The sequence below is a fragment of the Dermochelys coriacea genome, chromosome 4 (assembly GCF_009764565.3).
Source record: "Dermochelys coriacea isolate rDerCor1 chromosome 4, rDerCor1.pri.v4, whole genome shotgun sequence".
Taxonomy (NCBI): Eukaryota; Metazoa; Chordata; order Testudines; family Dermochelyidae; genus Dermochelys; species Dermochelys coriacea.
In genome coordinates this window covers 18,160,911-18,174,168 of record NC_050071.1, presented here as the reverse complement: position 1 = coordinate 18,174,168, position 13,258 = coordinate 18,160,911, and positions in this window count along the sequence as shown.

Here is a 13,258-nt window from a genome sequence, read left to right as displayed (position 1 = left end):
GCTTTCCTTGCACTATGGCCTTTGTCTTTAAAAAAACCAGCTGTTTTCAACCTGAACATATGGTGATAAGTCATTTTCAAACTAGATTCATAGATACTAAGGTCAGAAGGGACCATTCTGATCATCTAGTCTGACCTCCTGCACAATGCAGGCCACAGAATCTCACCCACCCACTCCTACGAAAAACCTCACCTATGTCTGAGCTATTGAAGTCCTCAAATCATGGTTTAAAGTCTTCAAGGAGCAGAGAGTCCTCCCTCAAGTGACCCGTGCCCCATGCTTTATCTGTCCCCACTGTAGTCTGTGAGGGAATAAGGCACATTTATGTCACACTGTTCTGGACTAATTGCCATTTAGGCTAAGCCTAGCTCGAATCAGCAAACGTATTTTGCAAACAAGAGGGACTTTCTACTCTGAAACCTTATGGCTAGATCCTCAGCTTGAGTAAATCTACATAGCTCCGTTGAAGTTAATCGGGCTATGCTAATTTTCACAAACTGAAGATCTGGCCTTTAAATTAAACAGAGCTGGAATTCTCCACAAAACTTGTGACACTAGCAGCCCAGGTGCCACCTCATGCCAAGGACCGCATGTCTCAACTGAACATTGACAAATACATAGCTGGAATCAGTCTGGATCCCATGGGTCAGTATTGTTATAATAGCTATTAGGATTAGAAGAATATTTAATGTTTAGACTTTACAGAATGCTTCTGAGTTGATGTATGCATTAATCTGTATCCTATATTGTAAAGTAATATGTGAGTGGTTGTATTGTAAGCCTCTGTGACTGTGTAAATCACCAGACAGGAGAGAAACATTAACTAGTGTGAAGTGCTGATCTCCAACAGAAGGTGCCATGTCCTGGCCAACAAGGAAGGCCCATCGACATCAGACAGATTATTGTGGGATATTAAAGAGAACAAAAGGCACGTTGTTCTACCCTCCCCTGTGAAGATGAGTCATGCAAGTTGATTTCTCTCGTTGGCTGAATTTTCTGCTCAGAGCACAAAGGAAGAGGGCAATATAAACCCCTAACAAGATGGAAATAGATCTCTATGCTGCTGGGACTTGGGGAAGGCAAGGTTTACTAGGCATAAGCAAGAGATCCCTAGTCCACATGTTCCCTTCCCAACTGCCAAACTATCTCACATGCTCTGTGCCCCTAGGCAACAAGATCCCTGACACTGTACCCTTCTGCTGCCCCGCGAGCTGCTTCTGCTGTAGTCCAGCAGTTAAAGCAAAATAATTGGGGGAGAGAACTCCTGCCTTCTATTCCTAGCTCCGTCATTGATTTGTTGTATGATCTTGAGAAAATCCCAAGAATGTTTCTCTGCCTCAATTTCTCCACATGTAAACTGGGGATAACAATACTTACCCATCTTACATGGATTTTGTAAGGCTTAAATTTATTAATGTTCATAGATTCATAGATACTAAGGTCAGAAGGGACCACTCTGATCATCTAGTCCGACCTCCTGCACAGCGCAGGCCACAGAATGTCACCCACCACTCCTATGAAAAACCTCACCCATGTCTGAGCTATTGAAGTCCTCAAATCATGGTTCAAAACTTCAAGGAGCAGAGAAGCCTCCCTCCAGTCAACCATGCCCCATGCTACAGAGGAAGGCGAAAAACCTCCAGGGCCTCTCCAATCTGCCCTGGAGGAAAATTCCTTCCCGACCCCAAATATGGCAATCAGCTAAACCCTGAGCATATGGGCAAGATTCACCAGCCAGACCCAGGAAAGAATTTTCTATAGTAACTCAGATCCCATCCATCTAATATCCCATCTCAGGGGATTTGGCCTATTTACCCTGAATATTTAAAGATCAGTTACTTACCAAAATCCCATTATCCCATCATACCATCTCCTCCATAAACTTATCGAGTAGAATCTTAAAACCAGATAGATCTTTTGCCCCCACTGCTTCCCTTGGAAGGTTATTCCAAAACTTCACTCCTCTGATGGTTAAAAACCTTCGTCTGATTTCAAGTCTAAACTTCCTGGTGGCCAGTTTATACCCATTTGTTCTTGTGTCCACATTGGTGCTGAGCTGAAATAATTCCTCTCCCTCTCCTATATTTATCCCTCTGATATATTTATAGAGAGCAATCATATCTCCCCTCAACCTTCTTTTAGTTAGGCTAAACAAGCCAAGCTCCTTAAGTCTCCTTTCATAAGACAAGTTTTCCATTCCTCGGATCATCCTAGTAGCCCTTCTCTGTACCTGCTCCAGTTTGAATTCATCCTTTTTAAACATGGGAGACCAGAACTGCACACAGTATTCTAGGTGAGGTCTCACCAGTGCCTTGTATAACGGTACTAAAACCTCCTTATCCCTACTGGAAATGCCTCTCCTGATGCATCCCAAAACCGCATTAGCTTTTTTCACAGCCATATCACATTGGCAGCTCATAGTCATCCTATGATCAACCAATACTCCAAGGTCCTTCTCCTCTTCCGTTACTTCTAATTGATGCGTCCCCAGCTTATAACTAAAATTCTTGTTATTAATCCCTAAATGCATAACCTTACACTTCTCACTATTAAATTTCATCCTATTACTATTACTCCAGTTTACAAGGTCATCCAGATCCTCCTGTATAATATCCCGATCCTTCTCCGAATTGGCAATACCTCCCAGCTTTGTATCATCTGCAAACTTTATTAGCACACTCCCACTTTTTGTGCCAAGGTCAGTAACAAAAAGATTAAATAAGATTGGTCCCAAAACCGATCCCTGAGGAACTCCACTGGTAACCTCCCTCCAACCTGACAGTTCGCCTTTCAGTAGGACCCGTTGCAGTCTCCCCTTTAACCAATTCCTTATCCACCTTCTGATGTTCATATTGATCCCCATCTTCTCCAATTTAACTAATAATTCCCCATGTTTGCTGACTCAGTCACAAAAGTGGACTAATTAGCATCTATTTTGTTTATAAATTCACAATAGAGAGTTCAAAATGTGTAAGAGACTGTTTTTGTGTGTAAAAATGCTCTTTAATTCATTATCTCGAAACAAAGTAACACAAGATATGCAATGTATTGTGACAGTGCTATCAGGCCAAATACTAAAGTGCTGAGTACATAAAACTCCCATTGACTTCACCTCTCATGTTTTGGTTTTAATAAATCGATATAAATTATTTTGCTTGTAGTTTTTTTAAGCGTCAGAATAATACTAGAGATGATGCATGGGGGTGGGGGAGGGGGAGGGTGGGGGAGAAATTGCAATCTTTATTGCCAGAGTTAAGGAAATCTTAAACTAACTCAGAAAAAAGATTTCATGCAACAGCCCCACTCTTTTATTTTATGGTAAGTTTTTTATATGTTATTGGTTTCTAGTAGGTCAGATCTAATAAAAAGTAGCATTTCATTTGTCTCCAGTCAGTTGGGCCACACAGGTCCAGAATATCAAGCAGTTTAATTCCATGTCAATATCACCTTTTTATTGCAAATAAATATGGTCTGAAATATTATACTTATCAAGGTATTTTTTTTATCTGCTGCCATTGAAGAATGGCAAGTGGCCAGTAAACCACTCAGTGGAATGCTCCGTTCATTCATCTTTTGATTACCTGTAGGCCATACTTTTCCTCTGCTATTGTATTGACTATAATTCATTGTAAAAATGTATATGCTTTATAGAGAGAGTCGTCTGTTTTCAGCTTCACTTTGTATCTTTGACCTGTACCTGGAATTTTGCATTCTACTGCTCTGCCATCTTTGACTTCTAAACAATAATAAAATTCATGAGTATTAGTGTTAGCCTTAGTTTTAAAATTCCTTTTTATCTACTATTATTTGTTCTTTATCTTACAATACAATATCTTACAATAGGGCCCAACCAAGATCAGGGCCCTATTGTACTAGGCACTGTACGAACACATAGTGAGTCAGTCCCTGCCTCCAAAAATTTACTGTTTCAACAGATAAAGGGTGGGAGGGGCAGAGAGATAAAATGACTTGGTCATTTTAAAAGGTCAAACACAATGGCAGAGACAGGACCCAGGTGTCTTGGTTCCCAGTCCAGTGTCCTATACAGAGAACCATGTTGCTTCTCTGATCTATCCACGAGGTACGGATGTGGCCCTTATCACCCTAGTATCTGAGTATCTCACAAACATTAATGAACAAAAATATTTCAAAATTAAAAATTTAATGAGAAAAAAACAAAATGTTTCAATATTTTCACATTTTTCTCTTTGTTTCAGAATTTCAGGAAAACACCCTCCTGATCTAGTTATTTATTTGCCTCCCTTAAATATATGGGGTAAAGTTTTTTTTAAAGGTATTAAAAAAGTAAAAGTAACATTTTCTTTTTTTAAAGGTGTTATTTGACACTTTCTATAGTAACACTTTCACTTTACAGCAATCTTCTGCCCTCCCTCTCTCTCTGTCTCTCTCTTTGTCTCTCTCTCTCTCTCACATACACACACACACACACTTCACTTGTCTATGCTTCAAAACTAATCAGCAATAAGGGGGGAGGGTGCGAATTTAAAGTGGATTAACTATTCCTGATCATGAAAAAGATACCCCCCTGTTCACACCGCACTATGTCAACGGGAGATGCTCTCCTACTGACATAGCATCTGCCTCTTGTGTAGGTGGAGTAATTATGTCGATGGGTGAGCACTCTCCTGTTGGCACAGCAGATGCGCTAAAACAGCGCAGCTGTGCCGATGTAGTGCAGTAGTGTAGACTTCACTTGCCCTCGGTTCCTATCCCGGGTTGGATGAATCACACTGCATGTGATGATTGGACCCACCCTCTGATCCACACTGTGGCTTCCATCTGGATAGTTTGCATCAGTGCAAGGGTTAATTTTCAAGCACTGCTGCCAGTTACCCAAGGTAAAAGGTACTGCGTGTTGTATATCAGAGGACAGAATCAAGACCTTACTGTTAGCTAAAAGATGTAGATCCTTCACTTAGAGGCAACAGAAAAGTAAATGAAACCCAAAGGGCAGGTTTTCAAGAGAGTTCAAGAGAGTTCAGCAGTTCCTATTTAAATACCTAATCTTAGCCTTTTTTGAAAGTCTGGCCTGATCTCTGTAGCATGCTGCAGAGATAGTGCCTTTCTTTATATACCCACCCCACCCACTTGGGATCTGACCATTTTGCCTCTTTACTGCACACAGAACTGGAGGAGAAAATATGCGTCTATGATTTCTTGATCCCAGTAATTAATATAGCCTTTTCTGTGGCATAATCTATTACTTAACAATGCACATTTCTGTTTTCACTACATATCCTACAGGAAAAGGAAAACATACTGTTGCTCAACAAATGGAGTCACTTCCTCATGGTTTTTACTTAGAAAAAGTAAAAGCTTCTCATATGGATATTAATAAGGTTACAAGCATCTCTCTTATTAATTGTGTGAGTAGAACACAAACACAGTGCTGTCACCTTTTGGTTATAGAATAATTTAAAACAACAGATACTGGTTTAATATCTATAGTACAGTACAATAAAAATTAAAGTATGCCAAATGCACCCTCATCTGTATCACTGATAAACGTGAGGTGACTGGTAAGCATAGCCTTAAGCAGCTGTTTGCTGGTATGCCTGTAAAGCCAACAAATTAGAAAAGGAGGGGTTAAAACACATCCAAAAAAAAGAAGAAAGATCTCTGTGTGTATATAAATATACATACACTTAGACATACACACATACATATATGTATAGCCATATGATCTAAATATCTATTTACTAAATATTGTACATATGCATATATGTACCTGTGTACAATATTATTTAATAAAGAGATATTTAGATCATATGGCTAATTTTTATATATTATGTACAATAAATGTAGTATATTATAAGCAGTTATTATGTGTTAAGTATATTTGTATTAAATAATATAAATAATACAAAAAGAAAAGGAGTACTTGTGGCACCTTAGAGACTAACAAATTTATTAGAGCATAAGCTTTCGTGAGCTACAGCTCACTTCATCGGATGCATTTGGTGGAAAAAACAGAGGAGAGATTTATATACACACACAGAGAGAACATGAAACAATGGGTTTATCATACACACTGTAAGGAGATTTCAGAGTAGCAGCCGTGTTAGTCTGTATTCGCAAAAAGAAAAGGAGTACTTGTGGCACCTTAGAGACTAACAAATTTATTAGAGCATAAGCTTTCGTGAGCTACAGCTCACTTCATCGGATGCATTTCCGATGAAGTGAGCTGTAGCTCACGAAAGCTTATGCTCTAATAAATTTGTTAGTCTCTAAGGTGCCACAAGTACTCCTTTTCTTTTTACTGTAAGGAGAGTGATCACTTAAGATAAGCCATCACCCACAGCAGGGGGGGGAAAGGAGGAAAACCTTCCATGGTGACAAGCAGGTAGGCTAATTCCAGCAGTTAACAAGAATATCAGAGGAACAGTGGGGGGTGGGGTGGGGGGGAGAAATACCATGGGGAAATAGTTTTACTTTGTGTAATGACTCATCCATTCCCAGTCTCTGTTCAACCTGGGGTATTCTATCTGCTACCCAAGATCCATAAACCTGGAAATCCTGGACACCCCATCATCTCAGGCATTGGCACCCTGACAGCAGGATTGTCTGGCTATGTAGACTCCCTCCTCAGGCCCTTCGTTACCAGCACTCCCAGCTATCTTCGAGACACCACCGATTTCCTGAGGAAACTACAGTCCATTGGTGATCTTCCTAAAAACACCATCCTAGCCACTATGGACGTAGAAGCCCTCTACACCAACATTCCACACAAAGATGGACTACAAGCCGTCAGGAACAGTATCCCCGATACTGTCACGGCTAACCTGGTGGCAGAACTTTGTGACTTTGTCCTGACCCATAACTATTTCACATTTGGTGACAATGTATACCTTCAAATCAGCGGCACTGCGATGGGTACCCGCATGGCCCCACAGTATGCCAACATTTTTATGGCTGACTTAGAACAACGCTTCCTCAGCTCTCGTCCCCTAATGCCCCTACTCTACTTGCGCTACATTGATGACATCTTCATCATCTGGACCCATGGAAAAGAAGCTCTTGAGGAATTCCACCATGATTTCAACAATTTCCATCCCACCATCAACCTCAGCCTGGACCAGTCCACACAAGAGATCCACTTCCTGGACACTACGGTGCTAATAAGCGATGGTCACATAAACACCACCCTATATCGGAAACCTACTGACCGCTATTCCTACCTACATGCCTGTAGCTTTCATCCAGATCATACCACTCGATCCATTGTCTACAGCCAAGCGCTACGATATAACTGCATTTGCTCCAACCCCTCAGACAGAGACAAACACCTACAAGATCTCTATCATGCATTCCTACAACTACAATACCCACCTGCTGAAGTGAAGAAACAGATTGACAGAGCCAGAAGAGTACCCAGAAGTCACCTACTACAGGACAGGCCCAACAAAGAAAACAACAGAACGCCACTAGCCATCACCTTCAGCCCCCAACTAAAACCTCTCCAACGCATCATCAAGGATCTACAACCTATCCTGAAGGACGAGCCATCGCTCTCTCAGATCTTGGGAGATAGACCAGTCCTTGCTTACAGACAGCCCCCCAATCTGAAGCAAATACTCACCAGCAACCACACACCACACAACAGAACACTAACCCAGGAACCTATCCTTGCAACAAAGCCCGTTGCCAACTCTGTCCACATATCTATTCAGGGGATACCATCATAGGGCCTAATCACATCAGCCACACTATCAGAGGCTCGTTCACCTGCGCATCTACCAATGTGATATATGCCATCATGTGCCAGCAATGCCCCTCTGCCATGTACATTGGCCAAACTGGACAGTCTCTACGTAAAAGAATGAATGGACACAAATCAGACGTCAAGAATTATAACATTCAAAAACCAGTTGGAGAACACTTCAATCTCTCTGGTCACTCGATCACAGACCTAAGAGTGGCTATACTTCAACAAAAAAGCTTCAAAAACAGACTCCAACGAGAGACTGCTGAATTGGAATTAATTTGCAAACTGGATACAATTAAGAGGCTTGAATAGAGACTGGGAATGGATGAGTCATTACACAAAGTAAAACTATTTCCCCATGGTATTTCTCCCCCCCACCCCACCCCCCACTGTTCCTCTGATATTCTTGTTAACTGCTGGAATTAGCCTACCTGCTTGTCACCATGGAAGGTTTTCCTCCTTCCCCCCCCCTGCTGTGGGTGATGGCTTATCTTAAGTGATCACTCTCCTTACAGTGTGTATGATAAACCCATTGTTTCATGTTCTCTGTGTGTGTGTATATAAATCTCTCCTCTGTTTTTTCCACCAAATGCATCCGATGAAGTGAGCTGTAGCTCACGAAAGCTTATGCTCTAATAAATTTGTTAGTCTCTAAGGTGCCACAAGTACTCCTTTTCTTTTTGCGAATACAGACTAACACGGCTGCTACTCTGAAACCTGTCATAAATAATACATACTCTATGGAGTAATTAATAGTAATTAGTAGTAGTAGTAGTTATTTGTATTGTGGCCACGCCTAGGAGAGCCAGCCGTGTCCTAGGACCCCACTGTGTCAAGTGCTTTACAATCAGAACAAAAAATATGTTCTTTGCCCTAAAAAAGGTTACAATTTAAGTAAATAATAATACATAAAGTTTTATACATATATAACTCAATATGCTATGCTTTCTATAATATATTATTATTTTATTTAATGACAGCTAATAGGGCTAATGTTTCAACTCATAAGTATCTTCCTTAGAGCCAAACAAATACATAACCAGGGGTTATTCATTGATGTCAATAATCCATTATCACACACAATAATGACTACCCATTAGTGAAGCAATTATCATATTGCACGGGATCCAACATAATGTAAGATTAGAAACCAGCCAATACCATGACCTTCATATAGAACACGATTGATTGGCTGTACCAAATGCTGTTCTTGACAACAATTGATCACAAAGATCTTCACTCACAAAGGAGGAATGTACGCTAATTGAAGAGATATAATTAAATAGAATAATAAATCGGGGGGAGTGCACCCATGCCACACTTTTTAGTGCACTAGCTGGAGCAGAGCTAGCTCCTGTCTGTCTACCTGTGGTGGGAAGCACCCTCCCAGCTGTTGTGTAGACATAATCTAAACCTCAAGTAAGTGCATTTCAGGCATTGGTCTGAAGCTGCCACCCTCTTCTTCACTTTCTCTGCTACACAGCATTATGCTTGTGATCTGGGATGGTGAGGAGTCAATCCTACCTTTCCAGACCCAGTGAAAAAGGTCTTCTTTAAGGTCTAAGGTTTTCAAACGTGGATGCCTAAAGTTAGGCATCTAAACCTATATTCAGCTACATAAATAAACATGGCCTGATTTTCACTTCACTTGGCTTCAGTGGGAACTGTTGGTGTTCAGCAACTAGGAAAATAAAGTAATTTATTTTTAATCAAATAAAAACAGAATTAGGAGCCTAATTTTAGGTGCCCTGGCGTGAGAATTTTGACCAAAGTTCCATATGCCCAGGTCATGAATGCAGAAAATGTTGGCCAGATTTTTAAAAAATAATAGTTGCATTAGACATTGTTTAACTGTATTTTGAAATATTCAGTAAGAAGATGGATGGTCAGTACTAGTTGACACATAAGCTGTTTTGAAAATTAGTGTCAGAAATCCACCTAATATATATTGAAATGAAACAATCTAAAAATGTTCCTGTTAAATATACATATGGGGGAGAATCACTCCGTTCAGATAAACAAAGGCAGCTCTGTCTGCATCGCTATGGATGTCACATCTTGTGCCAGAAACAGCTGATAACACTTGCCCACCATATAAAATCCCACTTCTTAATGGAGTCTACAGCAATTACATTCACCCTCCTCAGAAGTCTTTCCCTAGGACAGAGTTCTGACTCCTGGAAATAATATTAGCTGAGGAAATAAACTAGCTCAGGGTTAGAAAATAACCATTTTGGTTTTATCCTATAATTCCCTCCCCCAATGTTCTTTCCGAAAGAAGAATTCAGTTTCTTTATAGTGAGGGTTCTGTATGATCTTTAAGACTCTTCGGGGCCCTGATCCTGCAAGCTGATCAATGCAGGACGAATATGACACCCACAGGGATTGCCATAGATGTCAACAGAGCACCATTTGAACACAGGGATCTGCCTGAGCAGAAGAGCTTGAAGGATTAGAGCTCAAGTGTGCAAGGAATGCAAGGCCTTATTTCCTAATAATAATAAAATAAGGAAATATGGGCTGAGATTGTAATGTTCAGATCTAGCTCTGGCTTAGGTTTGGCTGGGATTAAGAGTGTAGCCACACTAAGTTGTAACAGTTCTAGTACAGGACCAGAACCAAATGCTGATGTCCCCCTGAGTCAGGTGCTGTATATATATATAAAGGATTATTTATCTGAGAATTTGTTCTAGAAAGTTCATTATTCTCCTGTTAAAAAAAAGTTAGTTGTCTACTCAGAGAGCAGAAACAATGCCTTGTGACTCAGGTAACCAATTACACACCACACGTCATTGGTCCAAAAGGCCTTTAAGAGATTTCAACCCAGCATGGTGGAAATCTCTTAAGATCAGCTGATCTCACAAGATCTCCTTCACCGTAAATAAGCCCTTTCCAGTTTTGGATCAGACCGGGAGCTAGAATTGATGGCACAGTTTGGATTTGAGGTCTGAAGTATTCCAAGCCCCACGTGTTCAAAAATCGTGAGTCAGGCCACAAAAATCCTGTGTTGTTTGTTTGTTTTTTAAATAATACATGTAGAATTCTTTTTTGCCTTCTGGTTTTTGAGACAGAATAGAGGCAATGCTACCACAAGCGTGTAATGTCCCACATCAGAGCTGGTGAAGCCTTTTACCCACTGGAGGCATCAAGAGGACATCAAGATGGGAACCATGAGAACTGAGCCAGTTATCTAAACTTGGCCCCACTCTAGCCTTGCATCATGCCACAGCAATTCAAAGCACTTCACTAAGGGGCAGGGGCAATATTATTAGCCCCATCTTGCCACCTCCCTAAGCATTATCAGCTGGCAACATTCTGTAGGCATCAGAGCAGAAGCAAGTTTAAAGGTAGAATTTGAAGAAGGCTAGATTGGAAGAGGAGTCAGCATAAGATTTACCTTTTCTTCTTCAAGGAATCTCTGTCATGCATGAAGAGGTGTTTGTAGGAGGCATTGATTAATAGGCAGTGCAGTTTGGGAACTCTGGCATAGGGAAGCTTGCAGTGAACAATGCAGTGAGCTAATAGATATAACAAATAGCGTGGAGTTAAGTGTCTTTAAAGTGAGGACAAGAAGCTTATATCTGGTGTGAGGTGGAAGGGGAGTCAATGGAGAGACTCAAAGAAAAGGGAGGCATCTTGAAATCAAAGAACAAGGAAAAATATTTTGGCAGTAGCATTTTGAATGGACTCAAGGTGGGCAAGTTTACAGCAGTCAAGACCTAAGAGGAGGAGATGACAGTATTCAAGACATGAGAGATAAGGGCCTAGATGAGAGTTTTGTGAGCCTGGACAGAGAGAAGGCTGGATCTTGGAGATTTATGACAACTGTGGATACAGCCTGGATATAAGGGCCTAAAGAGAGTGATTGGGAGGATGGGGGTATCAATGGTGACCAAGAAAAAGGGAAGACAGGGCTTTGGGAGGGGAGATGAGGAGCCAACTGTGGGTTTGATTTGTTTTTTTTAAGATGAGGGAGTCTGCGCTTGTATTGTGAGGTGAATGAATTCAGGTACCATGGAAGATTTTTCTTACTAAGGAAGTGCAGTCAGTCTTCCTTGGGCAGCAATAGCAGATTTCACTTTGTTGGCAAACTGGATGGCATCTTTCCCCTCCTGCAGAGGGTACAAATTATGTGCATTATAACTAATGCATTTTAATCTTTTTTCATTTTAAGAGATGCTGCTTGCTAGAAAATATCTGATGACAGCCTCTTTAGACACACATGAAGGCTTTTATTATTTCCAGTTAAGGTCTATTCTGAAAAGTCAGTCTATAAAAATATTTATGATCTCTCAGTGATTCCATTTCAGATTTGCTCCATTTACAAGAAAAGATTGTTTTCCAGGATAGGTTTCTTCAGGTTAATGCATCATTACTACAAAGAGCAAAGTCTATAGAGCATATTGTTTCCCTAGTACAATTGCTCTATTTTCTTCAGATGATGTCTTTGGTTGCCTTTGTGCCACCTTATAGCTTTTAGAGAATGCTCTCAACTACAATTGTGCCACCCATTGTCTTCAATAGGATTGCGTAGGTGTAAATAAGGGCCAAATTTAATTGTATTTTTGGGGCCCGATTCTTATTTACACGAAGGTCCACTTACACTGCTGTAGCAATGTAAAGGGGCCTCAAAGTGAGGCGTGTATCTATGTTTCTCCCTTTCCCCAGAAATGTTGCATGCATGACTCTTCCTAGTAAATGTAGACTCTGTGGCCATACATTGAAAGACACATGTCCAATGCAAACTAAGACAAGAATAACTGGAATTAATGTAACAGAAAAGATAGAAGTAGAAAAACATTTTCTACTCCAGTGTTCAAAATATGTGTGATTGTGAGAAGGGTTTTTCATCAAATTATCGGTAATAATAAAAGCTTTTTCATCCAAAAGGAACAAGGAAACTTTAGGCATAAACCTGTGAGAAAAGAAAGAAGTGGCAGAAATAGCACACTCGCAATCTATCACAGAACAAGTACAGGGGGTACACCCTGCCCACTCCACCCACCCCAAAGCCAGGTGATCCCTTATCCTGGGAAGATTGTATTTACCTCTGACCAATACCAGAGCCATCCATCCCTCCTTCCACTTGACAACACTCCCATACCTTATGACAATGCATTATTGAAGCAAGTTTTATTTCTCCCTTTTTGTCCACAAGACGGCGTGTGTTTCTCCCCCAAATAAGGGTGTTTGTGCACAGCAGAAAACTGTATGTTTCCTTGGGAGGCGGAACGGCGGGGGGGAGAAGAGGAAGTTAACAAGAAAGATGGGTAAACCCCTTTCATGACTGGCAGGTGACATGTGTTCCCCCCCCCGCCTTTTTCCCAAGCAGAAGAATATATGTACCCTGTCACTTTTTTCCTCAGCTGTAGGAGGTATGGGTATGTTTCCCCATCCTCTTCTCCCCAGTAGAGAGGGGTACATTTCATGAATACATTATACATGGTAGGTTTCAGGTCAGGCTTCTGAACCATACATGGACCTGCTACAGAGTTTCCTTCCCAGAGAGATACACCAGAGATGTGTTAACTA